The sequence below is a fragment of the Elaeis guineensis genome, chromosome 4 (assembly GCF_000442705.2).
Source record: "Elaeis guineensis isolate ETL-2024a chromosome 4, EG11, whole genome shotgun sequence".
NCBI lineage: Eukaryota > Viridiplantae > Streptophyta > Magnoliopsida > Arecales > Arecaceae > Elaeis > Elaeis guineensis.
This window is the reverse complement of record NC_025996.2, coordinates 135,783,257-135,787,913: the sequence shown is the minus strand read 5'-3', so window position 1 is coordinate 135,787,913 and position 4,657 is coordinate 135,783,257. Positions and strand designations below refer to the sequence as shown.

The following is a 4,657-nucleotide window of genomic DNA, read 5'->3' as shown; positions in this document are numbered from 1 at the left end:
ATCTGAAAATTAAAAGAAAAAAATATATATTTGGAAATACTTCAAGAGGAAGAATTTGTATTTTCTTTATCTGCTTGTGATCTTTCCATCTCATCCATCCATCTTTTAGTCCTTAGTATTTTCTTTAGTCCCACATCGAAAAATCATGTAAAACTCCTCCCTCCTAACACCTATAAAAAGGCTTTTGTATTCCCATGGGAGGGAGAGCCCAGAAATTCTTCTAGAGCCTTGCATAGAGGAAGAAAAAGGGACTACTCCATAAGCAGCTAGGATAGCAATCTCGGGAGTGGAGAAGAAAATTTTGTAACGACACAGAGTGGGTTTATTGTTCTAAACTTTCTTGTATTTCTTTATATGCAATAAAGATTATGCTTTTTATTTAAATCATCATGAGTTCTTTATTTGCTCTCTTTCATATGCTTTTATTTATGCTTTCCTGTTAGATTAATATTAGGAACAACTTTTACTTTTCGGAGATGCACCATGATCTACGGGTACGAGGCATGCCGAGAAAAGAAGAGTTGTTTACCTAGTACTTTCTGGAGACGCACCGTAATCTATGGGTACGAGGTGTGTCTAGAAAAGATAGGTATTTTTTTTAAGGTTAATCACATCTATTTAATTAAAAAAGAGATACAACTCTACTAGTACAAAATTAATTCAAAACTCCCAAGCTCTTTATTTTCTAATTACATCAATTTTAAGATAATTTATTTTCTAAATCAAAAAATGCTTCTTTTTTTTATTTTGTAATCTCAACTTAGCCCAAGGTCTTTGAGGATACGATCTCGACTCATCCTACCTACGTAGTGAGTAGAGTTATTTTTGGTGCTATCAACGACTACGCATCAAATTTTTGTACCATTGTCAGGGATCTTGGCACGGTTGAAATAAAAAAAAAACCACTGATATTTCATAATATTTAACTAAAATAGCGTAACCTCAAATATAAAAATTTTTAACTTGATTGGACATCTTGTTTCTTTGCATTGCATCTCCATAATGAACTTTAAGGGTGCAACCCATTAACTAAGATAAGGTGGGGATTTGATCACCCTTCCTTGGCCTACAAATCACTCCCTTGTATTTGTATAACCTAGACCTTAATCTAAAATTAATTATACATTAACCCCTAAGGATTTCGAGCTCATTAGGACAAGTGATCCTGAGAGTTGAACCAAGTTAGACTTGGTCAGCTAGCTGGTGTCTAGGCAAGTGGTTTGCGGGACGATTGGATCCGAAGGAAGGTGGTTTTTAATTGGTTCCGTTCGCTGACCTGGCCAATTTAATTGGTGTCTAAGGAAAGCAACGGGGGGACTCCCACCAACCTTACACTTATCTGGCCAGTTGGTTGGTCAAGCTTCGACTTGGAGGGCTTGAAGGCTAACTACAGTTAAGAGCTATCTAGAACTAGGGTAACTTTAGGATAGAGAGTCCACTACGTGCTAACTTGATTGTAATTAAAATCTAAGCACAACTAATTCTTCTTTTAGTTTTAGGACTTCTTAGGATCTCTTCTTTAGAACTCTTTTCTCTCTTCTCTTCTCCTCTTAAAAAAAAAATCATCCTTAATAGACTAGGATAGTCCTATATAGACCTTTTAGTTGCATGTTAGGTCGATGATCACTAAAACCTGACTTGCAACCATTAGATGAAGAATTAGAAAAGACTCTTAGGACTATTCGAGTTAGAAACATGGCTGCACCTGGTGAGGCTAATCCTCCACGCTCATTGAGAGAATATTTCACTCCATCCTCGTATACCTACTCTCCATGCATTCAAGCACCTCCAGTAGAAGCTACCCAATATGAGATTAAGTCTAGCATTATTCAAATGTTGCCATCATTCTATGGACTTAGTAACGAGGATCCATACAAATATTTGGATGAATTTTTTAAAATTTGTTCCACAGTAAAAATCCCAAACTTTTTCGATGATGCCCTTAGGTTGAAACTGTTCTCTTTCTCACTTAAGGACAAAGCCAAGCATTGGTTAAACTCCTTAGACTCTATAACCATTTCAACTTGAGAATATCTTCAGAGAAAATTTCTTAAGAAATACTTTTCAATCGAAAAAATAAATTAAATTAGAAAAGCTATCACTAGTTTTTCCCAATTGGAGGGTGAACTTTTTCATGAGACATGGGAAAGGTTAAGGGACCTCATTCGTAAATGTCCACAGCATGCTGTCCCTAAATGGCAACTTTGTTAGTGTTTTTATGATGGTCTATCAGAGAAACACCGATAAATGGTTGATGCATTATGTGGTGGGATATTCATGCTAAAGAGTGAGGATGAAGCCTGACAGCTCTTTAAGATACTTAGTGAGAATTTTCTATATCATATATCTGCCACTTCTAGAGAACAACCCATGCTTCAACAAAAAGAACTAGAATTTATCAGATTGAAAATATCATAGATATCCACAGTAAGGTAGATGAACTATCCCAAAAATTAGACCGTCTTCTAAATACTGGACAATCCCCGATTCCACCTAACCCAATCCAAGAAGTTTGTGCATTGTGTGCAAGTCTGAACCATTTTGTTAATGAATACCCAGCCGCACCTCAATTTTCTGAGTTTGTGCATGAGCAGGTTCAGCAAGCTCAAGTCCAACAAGCTCGCAGACCAGGAAACGATCCTTATTCGAACACTTATAACCCCGACTGGAGAAACCATCCAAATTTTTCTTGGAGACCACAACCAGTGGTTGGCCCTGCCGTATCTCGACCTCAATATCAGGACCCAACATATAGGCATGGATCGTACCATCAATTTCAAAATACTCCTCAACCATCTACTACTGGTGACAGCTTAGCTTTTGAAGAAAAAGTTCTGAAAGCACTAGAACGATTAGAAGTCAATACTCAGACCCTTAACTCCCACACACAATCCATTACTAAGCTAGAGACCCAAATATGTCAACTAGCGACTGCATTCAGTAGGAGGGAAGGAGAAAAATTACCTAGCAAATTCGAGAGCAACCCAAGAGGATAATTTATGATTGAGAGCTCTAATACCCTAGAAGCTTTTTCTGAACATGTCAAATCAATCATGACTCTGAGAAGTGGGAAGGTCATTGAACACACTAGTAAAACCAATGAGACCGATTCTAAAACTCTAACCGAAGCCAAATCACCCAAGAACAAGGAGGACCTTAAAATAGAGAATGAACCAACTACACCAAAATCATCTTACTTGCCTAAAGCCCCATTTTCGAATACCCTGAAAGCCCCTATTTCTGCAGATAAGAAGGGAAGAAGACTCGACGAGATGTTGGAATTGTTTAAGCAAGTCCAAATTAATCTTCTCCTTCTAGACGCAATCAAATAGGTCCCTGCTTATGCCAAATTTTTGAAGAATTTGTGCACTCAAAAATGTAAATCTAGATCATAAACCTCAAAGAAAGTATGCCTCACTGAACAGGCTAGTTCTGTCTTCCAGCATGCCACTCCTCCAAAGCTTAAGGACCTAGGAGCCCCCATCATTTTCTGTGTTATAGGAGATTATCACATTGAAAAAGCTCTTCTGGACTTAGGGGCAAGTGTGAATCTTTTACCTAGTTCGGTGTATGAATTTTTTGGATTCGGAGAACTGAAACCCACATTAGTCACACTGTAGTTAGCCAACAGATCAATTAAGGAACCACGTGGAATGCTTGAGGATGTCTTGGTCAAGATAGATGAGTTTTACTTTTCAATTGATTTTCTGATTCTCGATATGGAACTAAGTGGCAACCCAAGACAAATTTTCTTCATCTTAGGATGACCCTTCCTAGCTACGGCAAATGCATGCATTAATTGTAGGACAAGAGTCATGGGCGTATCGTTTGGGAATAAGAAACTGAGACTGAATGTGTTTGGTGCTTCCCAAGGACCATCAATGGATAGTTGCTTCGAAGTAGATACACTAGAAGATATTATAGAAGATGCAACACCCATAATTCTAGCACCAGACCCCTTAGATACTTGCTTGGCTCACTTTGGAGTGTATGACTTTGAGGGATATATGAAAGAAGTTAACACCTTGTTGGATACACCACACGATAAAATTACTCCTCCATGGACAATCAAGTATAAGTCATTGCCCACATTAGCCAGTACACCAATAGCCCCATCTTTAGAATCACCACCTACGTTAGAATTGAAACCCCTTCCTGCTACGCTCAAGTATGTATTTTTAGGATCTAATGATACCCTCCCGGCAATCATTGCATCAGACTTAACCCCTAATCAGGAAACACAATTGGTTGGTATTCTGAAGGAACACAAAGAGGCTATCGGTTAGTCCATTATCGATTTAAAAGGAATTGACCCCTCCATTTGTATGCACCATATTCATTTTGAGGTAAATGCCAAACCCCATCGAGATATGCAGAGGAGATTAAACCCAAACATGCGTGAAGTAGTAAAGAAAGAGGTGGTAAAGTGGTTAGATGCTGGAATCATCTACCCCATATCCGATAGTAAATGGGTCAGTCTCACTCAAGTAGTACCTAAGAAATCAGGTATTACTGTGGTTGAGAACGAAGAAGGTGAACTGCTTTCCACTCGCATATCATCTGGATTGCAAGTATGCATAGATTATAGAAAATTAAAAGCCGTTACTAGGAAAGACCATTTTCCATTGCCCTTCATCGACCAAATCTTAGAACAGTT

At 38.2% G+C, this 4,657-nt stretch overlaps 1 non-coding gene across 1 annotated transcript; it reads right to left on the bottom strand.

Moving 5' to 3' along the window:
• Window positions 1-2,083: 2,083 nt before the first annotated feature.
• LOC140857717 (small nucleolar RNA R71) lies at window positions 2,084-2,189 on the bottom strand. Its single transcript, XR_012141208.1, has one exon. It is a non-coding gene; the product is annotated as a small nucleolar RNA R71 (small nucleolar RNA).
• Window positions 2,190-4,657: the final 2,468 nt, after the last annotated feature.